Source organism: Sus scrofa, chromosome 7 (assembly GCF_054392235.1).
Source record: "Sus scrofa isolate SSC_HxYL_T2T_F1_AM1 chromosome 7, Sscrofa_HxYL_maternal_Yorkshire_Landrace_v2.0, whole genome shotgun sequence".
Taxonomy (NCBI): Eukaryota; Metazoa; Chordata; class Mammalia; order Artiodactyla; family Suidae; genus Sus; species Sus scrofa.
The window spans coordinates 3,370,440-3,391,686 of NC_139389.1; the positions used below are offsets into that span (position 1 = coordinate 3,370,440).

Below are 21,247 nucleotides of genomic sequence, written 5' to 3' on the forward strand. Positions count from 1 at the left end.
AGCCTGAGCTGCTGCAGTCTGATTCTTAACCCACTGTGCCATAGAGGGAACTCCATGATAAACTCTTTTAAAAGCTACAATGTCATGGAAACCGTAGGATCAGCAACATCAAAGCTGATGCTTTCCTCAATATTTCTCATCCTGCAACGCATTGCAAAGTATATTCTTAAACTGTGAGAGACTGCACATCTGTACGTACCAAAGTTACTTTAATATTTCAGAGCATGCCAATTAGATCTTTTTCCCTTGGCTGGTGATAGGGAAAGAAATTAGGCTTATAATGAAAGAAGAATTTGCGTGATGGTACAGTAACGTATCATATTATAACAACTGAGTTCCCTTTCAGAGCCTCCTCGAGCATGTCATATGTTAAAGAGAGAACTAAGGATAACCCATAATATTACAGAAAGAAGACTCATTTTCTAAACTATGGTTTGACAAGAAATCTTTAGATCCGTCTCAAAGGGGGCTGTTTCACCCATAAAAGGTCATGTATTGACGTAATTGCACATACTAGTGCTTGATCTTTCAGCTTTTTCCTGGGTTTTCATAGTAGGTTACAGATTCCCCGCTTGATCTGTAAACCGTTTCGTTTCCTCACAATGAGCGAATCATTCACACTTTATATAAGAATGGGATGCCTGGATTTTGCCATCAGTTCCTCTTCTTAGACACTGATGGAGAACAATCGCAAGGCAAGAACAGAAAGTCTGTTTCATTGCCTTTGTGTGTGTGTGGGGGGGTCCCTGTGTGGCCCAGACCCCTTCCAGAGGGATGAAAGTTGACGATCTCTGCATCTCTGGACGCCAGTGTGGACGTGTATTCCAGGTGGCGTCTCATACCCCCGCCCCCAGCCATTGTGTGACAAGAAAAATGTGACGCTCTGTCTTCCTGACAGGCTCCGTGTCCTGGGGCCTTGTCATTTCAAGTCTGATGGGGTCTGGGTCCTTGGAAAGGGCCGGAGACGGACGGGAACCTGTCTTCAGCCACCGCTCCCTCTGCTCTGACCACTCCCTGTGGTCAGCTTCCCCCCCGGCGGCCGCATGCTGTCCCTCGGGCCCACGCAGCTCCTTCCTGGGCGGCTGGGCCCCTGCTGGGCCCCCACTCCCCCCATCCCTGCTGGCATCAGCTGAAAGGCTGCTCCGCTGCCGAGTCCTAATCCTGCCACTGGGTACTTGTCCACTCTGTCTCTCCCCAGACAACACTCAGGGCCGAGAGAGCCGCCCTCCGCACGCGGCAGGTCACAGCCCAGCTGCTGCTCGTCGCCTCTGCAGCCGCTCCCGCCGCCGCCTCCTCTGCCTCCTGCGCACTGGTCCCGGCGCTTCTCGTGGGAGCACGGTTCTGTCACAGACGCCGACCAAGGTCAAGGGTTAACTCGCGGTGCCCCGTGCAGAATGGAAGGTGATGGAAAAACACATGGTCGCGGGCACTAACGAGATAAGGTTTAGGTTTGGAGGAGGAAAGACGTAAGATGAGCAGGACCTTCCTAATCTGGCTTTTCTTTAAAGGAGCTGGACTCCCTGTGGAGCAGCCTGGGCCCAGCCTTCTGAGGACTTGATGTTGCTGTGCCGTCAGCAGCGCTGAGGGTTGGCTTGGTGGGTTTAGGATTTAGATGGCCTGCATGTGAAGGCTGGCTTTGTCCCTTGTCAGTTGTGTGACAGTATTTATGACCGGCGGCTTATACCCTCTGTGTCTCATTCTCCTAACTCAGAAATGGGGCTACTGGTACTGACCTTGAAGAGTCGCAGAGATTAAAGAACGTTGCGTGTAAGCCCTTAGAACAGTTTCTGACACAGAAAGCATTCAGTGACTTTTAGACTTTCATATATGTTTTTAGTGTGTTATTATTGCTATTATTACTCCCAACGCCCTTCCAAAGCGAGTCCATTTTTAGTAAAGAAGCAGAATTTCTTCAGTACGTGGGCCAACTTCAGCTCCAAGCTGAACTTGAATTTCCAGTTGTTGAAATGTTGTTAAAGGGTCATTATTTACATCGCAGAGAAAAGGATAAAAGTCACGTCAAATGGTTTTCTCTTTTCATCTGGGTACCTTTTTTGTTCATTGTGACAACTAATAAGGACATCTCGGTCAAATGTGGATTTGCCCAGATAATATTACAGAGTTATGGGTCTGGATTTGTTCAAACTAAACTCAGAAACGAAGTCGGGAATTAACTAGTGCTGCTGACTGTTAAAAAAAAAAAATCGAAGAGAAATGATTGCTCCCCCCCACCCCGACTTTTCTAGAAAACAGATCAGTCTATTTTTCTAGAAGAGTAGATTGAGATCCTGTTGGTATCTTGCTTTCCCCCCGCCGTCTCCGGAAAGAATGGAGCAGAAAGCAAGAGACTCCTTTTTTATCCTGTAACGACTGTGTGCGATGCCGAGCTGGACACGCTGAATTTTCCCAGCCCTTCCTCGCCTTGCTCTGAACGGTGGTGCATGCTTGGTGTGAGGATATTCTGTTTTTAACAGTCAGCCTTTGCTGCTGTCCTCCTTTCTTTCTCCCTTGCACCTTTCTTCCTGCTCTTCCCAGTAAATGCCTCCCAGGTCTGAGTGTTGGAGGCTTGTTCGGAGTAAATGAGCCCCGGAGATGGGGTTTCTGACCCAGAAGCGCCAGGAGAGGGCGCTCCGCCCCTCGTTTCCTGGTCATGGAGCCGAGCTGAACATCTCTGGTTTGAGCATCTCAAAATAAATTGCGCGTACTAATTAAGTCTTGCCCAGACCTTGTTCAGTGATCCACTGCTAAGTGCTTGAAATAAGGAGATCTTATTTTATTCTTGGGGAATCTAGGTACAAGAGGGAATTTCCTACGACTCCATGGGAAGAGTCGGAATTTCAGTCATAACCCAGCAAAATCCTTCTCCTGCTTTGCCCTCCTCTGGCCAATATCCCAAATGTTTCTTCATTTAGGAAGAACCAGAGGGGACACTCAGGAGCGTGCTTTGCCTCCTGAGTAGAGCCTTTCATGCAAAAAGGTGCAGGAGGTGTGTGCTTCAAATGAATCCGTTAGCCACAGCATGGTACAATCTATTATTTTCCATCGAATCCTCTCTGTAAGATGTTTACCGAGTGGGCCTTTGCCTTTAACCAACAAAGACCCTTAGAAAAAGGAAAATGAGAAATAAATGGCATTCCTGGAAGCCGCGCCTGCAAATCGGATTCCGTGTGATCTTGTTGGCTCATATTATGTGCTGATTAGAGCGGGGCTTCAATCAGCAGCAGGGCTCCCCAAGGCAAGGTCTGGTCCCACCCGCGCACATGGCGCGCCCCGTCTGACACCGGGGCCGCTGGAGGCTTGGGCGGCCGTGGCAGCTGAGCACCGGTGGTTGCCATGGCGACCGCTAATGCCGCGGGGCCGCAAAGCCCGGGCGCAGCTCCGGGCCGCCTGCAAATGAATGAGAAACAGGCGGGATTTACAGCAGGCCCTGTCTGCTTGTCCCACGCAGAGTTTTAATTTCCTTTTCTTTCCTCTTCCTCTTCCTTTGTCAGAGAATAGATTGAAAACCCGGCTGTGCTGTAAAGCGCACTCGGGCCCCTCCGACCTCTTCGCAGCCTGCCGCGGCCTCGCCGTCGATGTATATTAATGACGACGCGTGTCTAATAGGATTGGGGGTGGGGGCTGGGGCCAGGCGTGTGCCGGCCCTTCTGGAGCCTGTGCGCCGCTTGTCGCTGGGGTTTACCAGGCACCTTGGGATTTGTCTGCAGCATATGTGCTGCTGTTAATGACTGAAAAATTACCACAACAATTAGTCACGGATGGCTAAAGGCAGGGCCCCCACATGTGATGGACGATGTGATTAAAGCCATGTATGTGACAATTAACTCTCCTGCAGGTTTATGCACCAAGGAGGATGCCCCAGGGGTTGAGAGCAGAGGGCAGTGGGAAGGAGGAAAGAGGGTGACAGAAAGGAGCTGAGAGAATAACGCCGCAGAACGGACCTGATACAGCTGGCACCATGGGTTTTAATCTGATTTTGAATTAATCACAGTTTGATTAATCCTGGTTTATTGCACCTTTCTCTTGCCCATTTATTTATCGCTCCCTTAATTTTATGGAGGCATGACTGATTAAATTCTGCCCATTCCATGTTTTTTAAATTTTAAAATCAGGTCTCTGCCTTGAACGCGATGTTCTAGGCGGTCCAAGGTGCAATTATCTCGTAAAAGCGAAGCAGCCACCAGACACAGCATGTCATGAATCCCCTTATGTATCACAGCTGAGTAACCCAGAATAAATATTTGTTTGCTCAATATCCTGCCTAAGCAAAAAAGAAACCTCGTGTTGTCAATCTGCTTGTTTGTTTGTTTGGAAGAAATTGGAATCTGCACACACACAGACGGACACGTCTGTGTTAAATGAGAGGAGCACAAGCACAGGTGTATCACATACAGAACTCTGTGCCCAAGGACGGAAACAGCGTTAACATGTGGGTGAACTGCCTGCCGATATATATTCACAGCCCAGCACGATTGGTAGTCGACAGATATCTTCATATGTGGGATTATTTTTAACCAGTATGTACTGTTCTTATTTTGTTCTTGTTTGAGATGTTATTTTTGGTGTTAATCATATTTGCGTTCCAAACATTGCATTTAAATAATGCCAAGGAGGTGATGACACAAACCGGCATCAGCAAAGCCTCGTGCTGTTTCTCGTGCACCTTGTTCGCATGTGTAAGTTGAGGATGCCTCACTGCTAACTCAGGAGAGGGCATCTAAAGCTCTGGAAAACACGAATTGCCCATACAGACGTGGTGTTCCTTCTTAAGTGTTCCGTAGGGTTATTCCGTTGCTTGTTTAAAATGAATTTTTGCATAAAGCTCAGGGGTTTTTTTGTTTTTTGTTTTTTGTTTTTTGTCTTTTTAGGGCTGCATCGGCAGCATATGCCGGTTTCCAGGCTAGGGGTTGAATGAGAGCTGTAGCTGCCGGCCTACACCACAGCCACAGCAATGCCAGATCAGAGCCGTGTCTGCCACCTAGACCGCAGCTCACAGCAAGGCGGGGTCCTTAATCCACTGAGTGAGGCCAGGGATCGAACCCGCAACTTCACGGTTCCTAGTCGGATTTGTTTCTGCTGCGCCACGATGGGAACTCCAGAAAACTCTGTTGTTGTTTTTTTAAGTTGCAGACTCAAGTGGGTTATCCTTGTTACTTGCTTTTTTAGCCTCATGCACCCAGCCAAAAGGCAGAAGACCCGTTTGTGATGTGGGTAGCAGTGCGCAAGAAAAGAATCAGCACAGCAAAGATCTTACTGTGTTGGTGGCACAGCACAGATGCCACCCGTTAGATGCCCCTAGAAACTTACATCCTGAATCGCTGATCTCACTGCTTTGGACAGCACCAACCAAAAAGCCCAGTCTAGCTGTGGGATGATTTAGGAACCCCAGGATCCCCCTTGTTGCCAAATTTGTGCTCTCCATGTCAGCCTCCTAATTGCCCTTCGGTTCTGCCAGGAATTAATGGGAAAGGAGGAAAAACACTTCAACCGTGAGATATCCTTCGTATTCACCAGACTCATATAACTGCACACTTCTTAAGCCACAGTCTCATTTCTCACTTCCGTGGTCTTAGTCCAAGAAGCCACATGCAAGGTAGAAATTGGCAAATGCCGCAAGAGGGAAACTAGGTGAAGTGATGGGATTGTGTGCAGACGGGAGAAATGGCTTCTCCCTGGGTGTTGGAAGGTTCTGTGGCATTTGTCTTGGTCTTTGAAGGGGTTCCCAGTTCACTCAGAGCCAGTGGCCAAAAGACTAGGTTTCTTAGACAGGTTGTGAAAAGCGTTGAGACGGATGTGCAGGCTTGAAGAGAAGCACACTCCAGGTCTCTGCATGAATGAATGTGTAGAAATGCTAGGACGTAACAGGAGAACAGAACCTAATTTGAATGTGTGATGTGGAAACAGTTGTTGGAGGTGGCTGGATCTTGGGGGACATTAGATGCTCAGCCAAGGAGCTGGTACTTCATATTCTAGTCTGTGAATTGAGTCGTAATAAAAGAGCATGCGAGCACCTTTCATGGAGCATGTGTGTTTCAGACAAGGTCATTCTCCTGACCGCCTTGTATGAGGGTCTTTGAAACACAGGCAGATTGGCAACTCCAGTCCAAGGCTTTTCAGCCCTGCCCGCTGGCCCCTGCCAGCTGCTCTGACTCCACTGGCCACTCTCTCCTTCTCTCACTGCGCTGTGGCACAGTTCTCCGTTTTCTGAGCAGGCTGACCTTGTTTTGGCCTGGGTCTTGACTCTCACTCGTCTCCTTGTCTGACACACTCTTCCGCCTGGGCTTCGCAAGGGCACGTCTTTTCATCACTCAGGTTGCAGCTCAGAGTCCCTCTTTCCCTCTTTGTTTATGTCCCACCCTCCTGTTTCCCTCTCTACACCCTGGCCCTAAGCGGCTTGCTGGAGGAGACACTGGCTGCTACTCCCTCTACTTGTTCTCGCCCCTGATTTTGCTCTGGCAGCCACTTTGAGCCTTGGTAACTCAGCAGAAGGTGCTTCCAGCCCTTCTCCAGGGATAGAGTCTCTCCTCTGCAGTGATTGGTTTAGTCATGGGCATGTGACCCAGTGCTGGATGCATGAGATACGAGGGGCAGTCACTCCGGGGCTTCTGGGAAAAGTATTCTCACTGCTAAGAGAGCATCATGGGATGAGCTGGTCTCCTCTTCATCCCGTGGAAGGTGAATATCAGATGGCATCGTATGGGTCTGCTGCCTAAGGATAAAACCAACTAACACCCAGAGAAAGACAGCACCAGGAGAGCTGCAAAGAGCCAGTCCTCATGGAACATGTCCAGAACCCTCTCCACACCTAGTGTTCTTGCTTTCTGAGATGTTGTTTCTGGTTCAAGTCCTTTTAAGTTTTCTACTACCCAAGTCAGAAGTATTCTTACTGTTGTGCTTTGTCGTAAATCACCCTGCTTTATTTTCACCCTGATTTATTTTCATCACTGTAAATTATCCTTTTTTTTTTTTAAGTGTTTATTGTCTATCTTTCTTACCAGAATTTAAGCTTCATTTGGGCAGGCACTTATCTGTCTTGTGACTCTTGAGTCCACAACTCCTAGAATAGTGTGAGGGCCATTAGTGGGTGATCAGAGAATATTTCACGGCTGAAGGAATGGAATGGAGGGAGGGACATTAATGTGGCCTTGCGTCATGGAGCGGGGGTTGGAGATGGCTGTGGAAAGCTATTGCTATAGTAGAAAAGTTCATAGAAGAGGCAATGAGTGCCTGCCCCTTGGTTGTGGCATCATAGGAGAGGTAGGGCTAGACCAGAGGATGTAACAAACCCAGTAGAACTTGGCAACTGCCTAAAGGGAATGGGATTTTCTTTTGAGACTGGTACCCAGGATAATTGAGAGGAATAGAGGGTGTAGGAGGCAGAGCAGGTGCAATCCAAGAAAACAAGGAGAGAAATGTAGAAATATAGAACTAAATGCTAAATGTAGAATATTTATATTCTATATTTAGGATATAGAAACTGTTCAAGTGTGAATCCTACCTTACCAGCTTGGTGACTCTAGGCAAATTACTAACCTCTCTGAGCCTCAATTTACTAAATATTATAAGTTAAATTTTCTATGTAGTATATATATATACATGCACATATGATTTATATATTATATGTGTAATTTACATATATTTACAATTTATATATTTATAACACACATGCAAAATTAATATCTTTTTTTTTTTTTTTTTTTGTCTTTTTGCCTTTTCTAGGGCTGCTCCCACGGCATATGGAGGTTCCCAGGCTAGGGGTCTAATCAGAGCTGTAGCCCCCGGCCTACACCAGAGCCACAGCAACGTGGGATCTGAGCTGCGTCTGCAACCTACATCACAGCTCATGGCAACGCTGGATCCTTAACCCACTGAGCAAGGCCAGGGACCGAACCCACAACCTCACGGTTCCTCGTCAGATTCGTTAACCACTGCGCCACGACGGGAACTCCCACAAAATTAATACCTTTTGAGAGTTAGATTAATGAATATACTTAACAGTGCTTGGCACATGTAAGTGCTCTGTCAGTATTAACCTGGCACACATGAGAGCATCTAGTAAATAAGTGTGCTCCACAGCTATCATAATCAGTGGGGAAAAGCTGAGAACTCTACCTTTAGGATTCAGTACAAGGCAAGGATGCCACTCTTGCCTCTTCTATTCAACACAGTATTGGTTGCCAAAGCAATCAGACAAGAAAAAGAAATAAAAGGCATCCCATTTGGAAGGAAGAAGTACAATTATCTCTCTTTGTAGATGATAGAATCACATTTGGAAAACCCTAAAGACTCAGCAGAAATACTGTTAGAACTAATAAAAAAGTTGGGCAAAGTTACCAGACACAAAACATGCAAACAGTGAACTCTTTGAAAAGGAAAGACGATCTCATTAGAAATAGCAACAAAAAGAATGAAACAGGAGTGGTCTTAACCGAAGAGGTAAAAGGCTTGAGCACTGAAAATTATAAGAAACGGATGAAGAAAAAGACAGATAAGTGGAAAACTATTCTTTGTTCATGGATTGGAAGAATTATTATTATTAAAATGTCCAATTACTAAAAGAAAACAGATGCAATGGAACCGCTGTCAAAATGTCAATATTATTCTTTATAGAAATAGAAAAAAAAATCCTAAATTTCAAATGAGCCACAAAAGACCTTGTGTAGTCGTAGTTTTGAGCAAGGAAAACAAAACCGGAGGCATCATACTTCCTGATTTCAAACTTTGTTAAAAACAGACATAGACTAGAGTGGAACAGAATAGGGAGCCCAGGAATAAATCCACACATCTGTGGCTGACTGATCTTTGAGAAGGGTAACAAAAACACACATTGTAGAAGGAATACTCTTTTTTTTTTTTCTTTCTAGGGCTTCACCTGCGGCATATGGAGATTCCCAGGCTAGGGGTCCAGTCGGAGATGTTGCCACGGGCCTATACCAGAGCTACAGCAATGCCAGATCCAAGCCTCGTCTGCGACCTACACCACAGCTCACAGCAACACCGGATCCGTAACCCGCTGAGTGAGGTCAGGGATCGAACCTGCAACCTCATGGTTCCTAGTCGGATTCGTTTCTGCTGTGCCACGACGGGAACTCGAGGAATACTCTTAATAAATGTTGGGAAGAGCGGATATCCATATGCATAAATGAAATCGGATCTTTATGTCACACCATATACAAAAATCAATTCGAAATCGATTAAAAACTTAAACATAAGACCTGAAACTATTAAACTATTAGAAGGAAACATAGTGAAAAAGCTCCTTGACGTTGCTCTGGACAATGACTCTTTTGTATGTGAACCAAAAACATAGGCAAACAAAGCAAAAGCAGACAGGTGGGGCTAAATCAGAATAAAGAGCTTCTGCTCAGCAAAGGAAACCATCAACAGAGTGAAAAGGCAGCCATGCAATGGGAAGAATAATTTGCAAACCACATATCTGGCGAGGGGTTAACATCCAAAGTATAATAGGCATTCATACAGCTCCAGAGTGAAGAAACAAATAATGTGATGTTGAAAATGGGCCAAGGGGAGTTCCCGTCGTGGCGCAGTGGTTAACGAATCCGACTAGGAACCATGAGGTTGTGGGTTCAATTCCTGGCCTTGCTCAGTGGATTCAGGATCCGGCGTTGCCATGAGCTGTGGTGTAGGTTGCAGACGCAGCTCGGTTCCCACGTTGCTGTGGCTGTGGTGTAGACCAGTGGCTGCAGCTCTGATTCAACCCGTAGCCTGGGAACCTCCATATGCTGCCCGTGCTGCCCTAGAAAAGACAAAAAAAAAAAAAAGGGCCAAGGACACAAATAGACATTTCGCTGCAGAAGACGTATGGCCAACAGGTTTAAGGAAAGGTGCTGACATCACTAATCATCAGGGAAAGCAAATCAAACCGTAATGAGACCTCACCTCCTACCTATTACAATGGCTATTATTATTATTATTATTATTATTTTTTTTTTTTTTTTTCAAAAACCTAAATGCTGGTGAGGGGTGGAGAAAAGGAAACCCCTGTGCATCCCTGGTGCGACTGTGAATTGGTGCAGCCATATGGGAAACAGCATGAAGTTCCTCAGAAACCGAAGCGTGGAACCACCGTGGGATCTGGCAGTCTCGCTTCTGGACATAGATCCCAAGGAAATCAAGGCAGCGTCTCAGAGATCTCTGCGTGGCCGTGTTCCTTCCGGCACGACTCACAGCAGCCGAGATATGGAAACAGCCTAAACATCCACTGGTGAATGGGTTGATTCAAGAACGTGTGGCTTTCAGTGAGGTAGTGTTCAGTCTTAAAAAGGAAGAAATCCTGATGTTTGGGACAACGCGCATCAGCCTAGAGGACATCAGATGAGCCCCGCGAAGACAAATGCTGCCCGCGCTCACGTGGAGGTCATAGTTCAAGTAGACTCCTAGGAGCCGAGTGGAGTGATAGTTGCCACGGGCCGAGGGCGGGGGCGACGGGAGGTGGTTCAGGGGCAGAAAGGTGTCGCCAGGCAGGATGAGCAACAAGCCGGGGAGGGAGCATGCAGCGTCGAGACTGTAGCTCATGATTCTGTGTCGAATGCTTGAAATCTGCCGAACGGGGCGAGAAAGGCTGGTTGGGAGCATGAGGGACCCGTCTGTCCTCTGGAATCTGTGCATGGAGCTCCCCCCCTGCCCGGCGGCTCTTGTGGGTAAGGTGGAGACGCATGGCTGGGGCAGGAGGAGAATGCATTTCCTTAGGCTTGTGTGTGTTTGGACACCTCTTGCCAGGTGTGGATTATCGGCTTTACGCTGCCCTCAAGGAGTGTTTAGAGCGGAGCCGCACTGAGCGCTGAGCGCTGCCTTCAGACGTGTCTTGCTCACGCTTTGTACCAGTGATTTTGATGAAGGCGTGTTTATCAAATTGGCAGTTGTCGCAAGGCTGGGAGGGACAGCTGATGTGATTAGTGACTTGATCTTGAGTCAAGAAGTCTTGATAATCTGAAACGATGTGCCAAAAAGAACAGGGTGAAAAATGGTGAAGCCAACGACTTTAAAATAGGTTTTAAAAATGAATCGCCGAACGCCAGCATGTGGAGAAGTGGAGGATGTAATTTGTCACAAATTCGATGTGAGTTAACTTCTGACAAGGCAGCTGAGAATCGTAGATGATGTGGCAGAAGCGTAGTGTGCGGGTCGAGGAGGGCGTGAACGCGGAGAGGCCAGGCGGGTTGTGAGTCCTCTCTCCCTACCCCTCCCGGAGGCGAACTGGAATCCCGAGGTCACCAGGAGGTGTATCTCTCTGAAGGAGGGAGGGGAAGATACTCAATTGCAAGGTGAGATAGATAACCTCTGGATAAACTCTTTGAAACGAAGAAATGGCTATTTCAAAAGACGTCGGGGGCAATTGTCAAAAGTCTGGAAGAAGTCCTGGCCTTTGCCGTCTCTCTCCTGCCTGACTCTCTCTGCCACCCCCCGCCCCCCGAAATGAGAACCTCTGCTGCGCTTGTACCTGAAACAAAGCTGCCACATCGGTGTCTTCTTACTGATTGAAAGCTTTATTCTTTTTTTGCTTTTTAGGGCCACACCCGAGGCATATGGAGGTTCCCAGGCTGCGGGTCAAATCGGAGCTACCGCTGCCGGCCTCCACCACAGCCACCCCGAGCTGCATCTGCAACCTACATCACAGCTCACAGCCACACTGATCAAGGCTGGGCATCCTCGTCCTCGTGGGTACTCGTGGGGTTCATAACCCGCTGAGCCACAACAGGAACTCTGTAATCTTTATTCTTTATGTAGGTTTAATTATACGGTAAATTTAAAGTTTTTTTTTTTTTCTTTTAATGGTTCTCTCTGTTGAATAAACTTCTGCAGCCTCTATAGAGGATTGAAAGAATCGAAGCAACTTTGTGTGTATGCGTGCCTGCCCTAGTCTGTTGGTTGAACCTGTTTGGCAAAATTAAAAATGAAAGCACTCTTTAAAAACATCCTCGCTTGCTGTCAGCCTGGGGCGTTGGGCTTCTTGGCAGCAGCAGGAGGCAGTGAGCCCTTCATGCCTGTCTTCCACCACCTCCCTTTCAGCTCCGTGTCTGCCCTGGAAAGAAAAGTGTCCTGGCACAAGCGTCTTGTCGGCTCTGTTTAGCTCGGGTACCACCTGCCCCCCGAGCCCGGGGGAGTCCTGCCTGCTGCGGCCCAGGGCACCGCATGGTGACGGGACCCGGTGCCAGGCCTGCCTGCTAATAGGCAGGGGAGGGGGAGGGAAGAGCCGGCTTTACCAAGCATCCAGCCCCAGCCCCTCTTTATTAGCTCGTTAGCGCTGCCTGTGGTGTTATGAGGGGAGTTAAAGGCCTGGGGTCTCAAGCTGTCAGCTGGACGCAGGGTGCGAGGTGTAATTACCACTGTGGCTTCTCTCTCCTGCTCTCCTTGAGTGCCCCTGAGCTCATTCCTCTTCGGCTTGGGGGTGGGGAGGTGACTCGAGCCCTCGGGCATCGGTGACGAGGGTGGACACCCATTAAGCTGACTCTTCAAAAGGAAGCAACTCCCACCACCAGTAACCCTGGTTGCCGGAATCACGGTCTCTTTGTTGCGCTAGCCCGCGCGGCTTTGCAGGACTTCCTTTTCCATGTCTCCCTGGTTGTTTCGGCTCACGCAGTCACGTTTTCCCCCCACGTTTTTGTATTTCTGAAGCCAGTATCTCTCTTGCGACCAGTATCATTTTTCAGTGCTTTGGCCACGAAGGGCTAGCCAGCCATCCTGCAACAGGCTGGTGGACTGCATACCAGGCCTAATGATCCCACATCAGGGTTCACTTCTTAGTGTCACCTTCCCTGTACCGTGGAGCATGAAGGGAGGCTCAGTCAAGAGGAGTAAAAGCTCTCTTTACTATCTTTGCAACTTTTCTTAAATCGAAATTATTCCCTCTTCAAAAGATTATTTATTTTAATATTATTTGTTTTCTTTTTACGGCTGTACCTGCGGCATGTGGAAGTTCCCAGGCTAGGGAGCAACTCAGAGCTGCACCCACAGCCACAGCAACACAGGATCCTCAACCCACTTGCGAGGCCAGGATTCAAACCCACATCCTCATGGAGCCGGCATCGGTTCCTTAACCTGCTAGGGTACAATGGGAACTTCTTTTTTTTTTTTTTATAATTTTTTTTATTTTCCCACTGTACAGCAAGGGGGTCAGGTTATCCTTACATGTGTACATTACAATTATATTTTTTCCCCCACCCTTTGTTCTGTTGCGACATGAGTATCTAGACAAAGTTCTCAATGCTATTCAGCAGGATCTCCTTGTAAATCTATTCTAAATTGTGTCTGATAAGCCCAAGCTCCCGATCCCTCCCACTCCCTCCCCCTCCCATCAGGCAGCCACAAGTCTCTTCTCCAAGTCCATGATTTTCTTTTCTGAGGAGATGTTCATTTGTGCTGGATATTAGATTCCAGTTATAAGTGATATCATATGGTATTTGTCTTTGTCTTTCTGGCTCATTTCACTCAGGATGAGAATCTCTAGTTCCATCCATGTTGCTGCAATGGCATTATGTCATTCTTTTTTATGGCTGAGTAGTATTCCATTGTGTATATATACCACATCTTCCGAATCCAATCATCTGTCGATGGACATTTGGGTTGTTTCCATGTTCTGGCTATTGTGAATAGGGCTGCAATGAACATGCGGGTGCATGTGTCTCTTTTAAGTAGAGTTTTGTCCGGATAGATGCCCAAGAGTGGGATTGTGGGGTCATATGGAAGTTCTATGTATAGATTTCTAAGGTATCTCCAGACTGTTCTCCATAGTGGCTGTACCAGTTTCCATTCCCACCAACAGTGCAGGAGGGTTCCCTTTTCTCCACGCCCCCTCTAGCACTTGTTATTTGTGGATTTATTAATGATGGCCATTCTGACTGGTGTGAGGTGGTATCTCCTGGTAGTTTTGATTTGCATTTCTCTTAGAATCAGCGATTTTGAGCATTTTTTCATGTGTTTGTTGGCCATCTGTATATCTTCTTTGGAGAAATGTCTATTCAGGTCTTTTGCCCATTTTTCCATACAATGGGAACTTCTAAAAAGCTTATTTTAAAATATGTAAAAACAAACAAACCTACCGTGGGGCTGGTAGTTCTTGTTTTCATCTGTGGAGACACCTGCCTCACTGCCTCTCCCCGCGCGCTGAGCTGCGGCGGAAAGAGTCGCACAAGCTCAGACTCCACCCTGCTCCTGCAGCCCCATCTCCCCCTTTTCCCTGGAGACTTCCCCGTCCCTGGGGGTGCTCGCCAGGCTCCATCCCAGGGCTCCCCTGAGTGGGCTGATGGGGGGAGAGCTGGCACGGAGATGCCCCAGGCTGAGTTTCCGCAGGTCTTCTGCGCGCGGTACCTTTGAGAACCTGCTGCTCCCGGGAGCAACCTGCTAACACACCCTCCTGGCACCTGCGCTCTTACAACCCTCTCTGCCTCCTTGCTCCATCCTCCCGGGATCCACTGCCCTACACTGCTACCTGCAGCCAAGTCCTTGTCTCAGGCTCTGCCTCGAGCGGCTCAAGCTGATTGTCCACCGACACTGTTCCCACAGCCGTTCCCTGCAGCTCGTGTGGAGGAGGAGGGCGGAAGCCTGTGCTGTGAAAGGGCAAAGCGGCAGAGCGGGCCCGGGCGGGGGGCACGAGGATGAGTGGTCTGGGGGCATCCAGGCCGGGCGGCCGAGCGCCGAGCAGAGAGAAGGCCACACACGGGCGATTGCAAGCTGTCCTCGTCTACACAGAGCCAGCACCTTCGGCAGGTTTCCTGCAAACCCTCGAGGCCCGAGAGGCCCAGGTGAGAAAGAAGGTTTGGAGGTTTATCTTGCAGGTAAAACCTTGAGGCACGTGGTCAGATGGGCCGGGAGGCTCGTGGAGGGGAGTTCAGAAGGGAGTCCTGAGGGAGTCGAATTACGGGCCGTGAAGGGTCCGTCTGGGTGGAAGTGAGTAGGTGATGCTGGCTCGGCCTTGGTGCGGCGAGTCGGGAATCAGAGGGGAAGCGGGATCGGCCCGTCATGTGTTTATCTAGTCAGAGCCGTGTGAGTCTGGGGGCTCAGACGCAGCACAGGCCACCAGAACTTTCGGTGCCGACGGAAATGTTGGAAAGGTCCAGCCTGGCAGCCACCAGCCCCGGTGGCCCTTGAGCCGAGGTTGCAGCTGAATGTAATGGAGGAAACTTCTGGAGTTTTAAGATGCTGTAGTTCTGGCTTAGGTTGCAGGAGCCCCGTGTGGCCATGTGCCGCCTTATTAGATGGTGCCAGTCAGACCCTCGGAAAAGGGGACAAAATGCTGAAGGTCCCGAGTGCCGACAGGAAGACAGGGCAGCCGGTGGGCCCAGGAGTCCCGGGAGGGTGTGAGGGTGTCAGAGACAAGGCCGTGGCGGCGGGGGGGGGGGGTGGCTGTGCGAGGGGCAGAGCTGCTCACAGTGGAGGGGCTTCCGCTCCTGAGAGCCGCACACTATGGATTTTTAGGGCGCCTGCAAAAAAGCCACTCAGGGGAGCTTCCTTTGTAGCCCAGCGACAATGAACCCAGCCAGTATCCATGAGGACGCAGGTTCGATCCATGGCTTCGCTCAGTGGGCTAAGGAACTGGTGTTGTCAAGAGTAGGTCACAGAAGCGGCTCAGATCCCGTGTTGCTGTGGCTGTGGTGTAGGTCAGCCACTGCAGCTCGGATTGGACTCCTAGCCTGGGAACTTCCGTATGCCTCAGGTGCAGCCCTAAAAAGACAAAAAAGAAGTAAAAAAGAAATAGAGAAAGAGAAAGAAAACGTCACCGTGTCCTCAAGAGACTACTCGTGTGCCCAAAACAGGAAGCTCCAGGAAGAGCCCCGCCCCCAGCGTTCCCTCTGCGCCCACTTTCCTGGGGGAGAACAGAGGCCGTGTCTCCCACAGAGACAAGACCCCGGCCTTCGCTCTTCTGCCTCATCAGCAGCCCCATGGGTGCTGCTCTTGTCCCACTTAAGCTTCTCTGGGCGCTCCCGTGTCACGGGCTGTGAGTCACCCTTCTTTAGGCGCAAAGTGTCCTGCTGTGCTCCGTTTTCTCCTCTAAAGGATGGGCATCCTTGCTCCCGGGCTTGTCCTCAGTAAAGCGTGAGGCCATGGGTGCGAAAGCAGTCTGTACATGCAAAGGGTTACCTTGGCGGCGGACTCTGTACCAGGCCAGGTCTTGGTCCATGTTTTTTTGGGTTTGTTTTGTTTTTCTTTTGCCTTTGCTCAGGGTTGGATCACTTAAACACGAGAGTGGAAATAGGAAGATGCTCACGTGACAGGATCTTTAACGCCGTCCTCGCCCTGCTAAGAGGTTAAACTGAGGAGCTGGTTTGATCTCTTTTCGCCAGGGCCAGTGGTTGTGGCCGAGGGGGTGGCCCCAGGGCCGGGGCCACTGACTTTTTCTGTCAAGGGCCAGGTCGTCGATGTTTTAGCTTTTGTGGACCATAAGCTGTCCTTGGTTGCTGCTACTGTTTTTCTAAAAGCCTTTAAAAAGTGTAAAGCACGGTCTTAGCTGGTGGTCCCACAGAAACAGGCCCCCGCCCGCTGTCACCACCCGCTCCAGAGCTGTTCTGTCCGGTCCTGCCTGGTAGCCGCCAGCCGCCTGGGCTGCGTTTATTTCATCCAATGAAGGCTCCCACTCACATCAGCCACGTTCCAAGTACCTCGTTGTCGCCACACGTGCCTGGTGGCCGCTGATCTGTGGGGCAGCCCCGAGCTAGAGTTAGGTCGGATCCTAACTCGCCCATGGACTGAGGCCGATTTGTGACAGCCTCTGCACCTCTGCTCCTGAGACTGTGCAGTGGGAACAAGAGCCCTGCCTCTCAAGGGCGGGTGAGACCGAGTGGGTCTAAAGCCCTTGGCACAGGGCCTGGCCATGTGGCGTTCACTGCTGGCCTTAGAGTGGCCGCTGCAGTTCTCTTCATTCTAACGAAGCCTCACTTTTATTTTTATTTTTTAAATGTTGTGGTTGCTCCTTTGGCCTTGGGAAGATCCCGGGCCAGGGATCCAAGCCACATCTGCGACCGAGGCTGTATCCTGTAGCCCACTCTGCTGGGCCGGGGAGAGAACTTGCAGCTCCTCAGTGACCCATGCCGCTACAGTCCGACTCTTAATCAACGGCACCTCAGCGGGGACTCCAAAGCCTCTCTTTTACAGATTTTGTTTGGAAGAAGGGCTTGTCATCCTGCTTACAGGACAGTCATGAAGTGTGAGACTCTGGTTAACAGTTGCCTGGTACAGGGGGCGTCCTCTAGGCTCTGCGCCCAGGTGCCACCCAGGACGATGGTGCCTTCTCGTTTGTCATTCCCGACTTGTTTTCAGCCTAGCCTTCCGTTCTGGCTAGTGCTCACCTGGCAGTAATTTCATGAAAAACCCACGCTAAATATTTGTTCAGCTTAGTGGTGGATAGAGGTAACGGTTAGCTCCCAGGGGGCTGTGCTCCGCAGTCAGAATTGCAGAGTAGGTCACTGTGGTACTTCTGCTGACCGGCGAGTGCCAGCCAACAGCTCAGCTCTCCTCCACCGCTAGTGTGTTACTTGTTGCTGAGCAAAGGGACCTCTTTCGTCTGCTGTCCTCAGCCCGGTGTGACGTCAGGAGACTGGCCCGGGCGTCACGGCGTTCTTAAGCCTGGTGCTGCTTTCTGTCCTTCCCCTTGGATACCTGTCACGCCATGTGACAATGTGAATAGGCCACTAAGGGCCAGCCCTTTCCACGCAGCGTGATCTGCCTCTTACCTAACAGAGATCAGGTCTTTGCCTGCGGGTATTATCGGCTGATGATGGTAATAGTAGTAGGAAACCCGGAAGGTCAGTGAGGTTAGACAAAAAAATAAAGACTAAAAATAAAGAGAAATAAATCCTGGAACAGAGTTGTAAGGATGCGTCCCTAATGCCCGGTGGGCAGAACAGTTTCGGGGCAGCAGCAGCACCACCCGGGCCTGGCAGTGCTGACAGCTCCGCCCCAGGGCAGCTCCCCACCCAGGGGTCCCATCCGCATTTTCAGAGCCTCAGGCGCTGCTGCCGTTTTCCGTCCCAAGCAGATGACCGATGGGAGTCGCGCACTTTCACCGGGAGAGCTGGCCGTGGCCCAGGGGGTGTGGCGCAGGTCCCGCCACGTGCTGACTGTGCCCACGCCGAGGTCCACCCTCCAGGCCTCATCTCCTCTCCTGGACAACGGCTGGTTTGACTGGATTGTTCCCATCCCTTTGGTCATTGGCAGGCTGTGGGGTTTTTTAAAATCTTTTTTATTTTACTTATTACTATTATTATTTTGTCTTTTGTCTTTTTAGGGCTGCACCTGCAGCATATGGAGGTTCCCAGACTAGGGGTCGAATCCAAGCTGCAGCTGCCGGCCTATAGCCAGCCACAGCAACGCAGGATCCAAACAGTTCCTGCGACCTACACGCAGTCACGGCAACGCTGGACTCCCAAACCACTGAGAGAAGCCAGGGATTGAACCCTCGTCCTCATGGTTGCTAGTCAGGTTAGTTAACCACTGAGCCACGACGGGAACTCTTGTTTTACTCATTTATTTACTTTCTGGCCGTGGTGTGCAGTGGCTGGATGTGGGACCTCAGTTCCTAGACCAGGGATTGAATCGGGGCTGCAGCAGTGAAAGTGTGGAATCCTAACCACTGTACCACCAGGGAACTCCCAGGCAGTGATTTTTTTTTTTTTTAATCCCAGAATCATCAGTCTCCCCTCAGCACCCTGACACCCCGACTCTTGTCTGGAGGCTAAGCCCCGGGAGGGCACATGCCCTGTCGTCTGGCACGTGATGGGGCTCAGGAGTCTCGACACGGCTCCGAGCGGCTCCATGGGGCAGGGCTGTGGGGGAGGGGCTCCCCAGGCCAGTGCTTATCCCTGAGGCAGGGCCGTCCTGCCTGAGGACCATTTCTGCAGGACCCCTCCTTTCACTGGGAGCTGGGGCTGGGGCCAGCCTTGTCCTGGGACAAGAGTGTTTTCTTCCATGCCCTGGGGTCAGTCTTTAGTTTTTGTGACTTTTCTTGAAGGGTTCCTCTGAGTCCTGCCCCACCTCCACTCCACCTTCCCTGAGCCCGTGGTTGGAACACGTGAGCTTTGAGAACAAAGTGCAGCCGTGCGTACGTGCCGTGCTGGAGGCACAGGCCGTCCGCAGTCAGGCTGGGATTCTGTTCCTTGTAAAGAACCTTTTTCTGGTTCTGGGTGCGTTGGGCACCCAGGCTCTGCCAGCCGGCGCATCAGGGCGTAGTGGGTCCGGAGGCTTGAGGTCTGCCATCGCACTGCCCGGGCATCTCTGCCGACCTCCTGTGACTGCATTTGGTCCTGCCGACCGAGTTCCTTCCTCTGCAATGAAATCTGACAGCCGCACAGTCCCCATGACACACATCAAAGTGTGTGAGGCCGCCCTCAGATGAGCACCTTCTCGGCCCACGCAGCCGACGGAGATGTTTTAGGTGTGTGTTTGCCATCGATCCTTTTGATGAAAGACGGCAGGTGTAATGGCGTGTGCGAGTTTGGTCGTGCACTTGGGTTTGAGATGCTTGAGTCTGAGGGCTCCTGCTTTTGCGGAACGTCAGCCATTATCTTTGGGCAAATGACCCACTCTGGCTGCCCTTGCAGCCTCTGCCTGCCCGCCCCTTAGCTGTGAAATAGCTCAGACTTCACAGCTAAACCCGAGCCCATCATTCCTTCCCATGCTCCTCAAACACACACACATCTATGGATTTTCCTGATTTCTTACTTGTTTTAATGTTTTAATTCAATTCAGTCAGTAAATATTTACGGAGCTCTTACCATGTAACAGCTGCTCTTCTAGACACGGGCTGTACAGCAGTCAATAAAACAGGGCAAAACTCTGCCTTGCTGAGCTTATCCTTTGATGGGAGCAGGCTGGCAACAAGGTGAGTGAGGAGGTTGTGTTACCTGGCGTCCCAAGACCACGAAGGTGTGAAAATGAAGCGGGGAAGAAGGGTAGGAGCTTCTGATGAGAGGGCAGGTGAAGGTGTTTCCGTTTAAAGCAAGCAGGTCAGCAGACGCCTCCCTGGGAAGGTGACATTTGACATTTTGAGTCTCATGACCCTCCCCGTGGTCAGATGTGAGTGTCTCCTTGGGTTGTCCTTTCTCTCCAGTCAGCTGACAGACGCAGAGCCGCCTGGATGCCAGGGCCGCGCCTGTCTCCTCCTCTCTCCAGCCACCGCCACTTCGTTATTATCTGTCCGCTTGGGCGCAGTCGCCTTAGCCTCCCGGCAGCCTGAGAGCCGCAGCCCCCTTTCAATGTGACGTTCTCACTCGTCGCTGCTGAGTAGCCGTTTAAATGTGCTTTGCATTTTAGGGTTAGTGGACTTACATCTGGAAAACTAGGCTATGAGCTGTCCATCGTAATGGATTTCCGTTGTTTTCTCTGCAGTGAAGAAGCGTATAATAACACATGTCATGCACGCGGTGATGATACTTTTTATTCAGGTAGTACTTACGTAAAATGAAACCCACTCCAGGTGTGCGGTTTGAAGGGTTGTGATGCGTTTCGACAATCCAGTAACCTCTGCAGTCCAGACATAGGACGTTTCCACCCTTACAGAGACTTCCTGGTGTCCCACTGTCCCCTCTCCCCATTCCAGCCTCAGGCGGTCACCGGTAGGGTCTCTGTCATGACAGTTTGCCGTTTCTAGGATATCATGTCATGTCAGTGGACTCATGCAGTGTGTAGACGTGTTTGTCTTTTACTCACTGTTTGAGGTTCACCGTGTTGAGCTGATACGTTTACTTACTAGTTCAGTGTGTTTTATTCTCTATGATTGCCGAGCAGGGAGCAGCCACATGCAGCGACCCCGGAGTTGAGGAGCTGAGGCCTCTGGCCAGCTCCCAGTTAGAGAGTGATGCCTTGTGCTGACAGCTCTGGGAGGTAGCCTGGAAGCACCTAGTCTGGTCCCGTAATGCTTCCAGGGGACCACAGCCGTGGGGGACGCCTTGATCACCGCCTCATGGGAGACCCAGCGTCAGAACTACTCAGCTGTGCTGCTCTTAGATTTCTGGTCGCTGGAAAGTGAGGGATTAACGTCTGTTGGTTCGAGCTGCTCCGTTTTGAGATGATCGGCTACACAGCCGTGAATAATGATGAGAATTCTACTTGTGTGGCCTCCTCCCCGACGGCGTTGGAGTTGGCTTGAGGGTGGAATGCCGCAGAAACGAGGGTGCCTTACTTCGGGGCTAAGGGTCGACACTACGCTCTCGTCGGGGTTGGTTGCCGGATCACTCACTTTGGAGGAAGCCTTGCTACTTTCTCTGCCTCCTAAGGAACATTTGGCTTCGTCAGT

At 50.3% G+C, this 21,247-nt stretch overlaps 1 protein-coding gene across 49 annotated transcripts in view; it reads left to right on the forward strand.

Annotated features, from left to right (window-relative positions):
- The window catches only part of FARS2 (phenylalanyl-tRNA synthetase 2, mitochondrial), a 408,395-nt gene that overhangs the window by 144,537 nt on the left and 242,611 nt on the right, over window positions 1-21,247 (forward strand). The gene's annotated exons all lie outside the window — the stretch shown is intronic.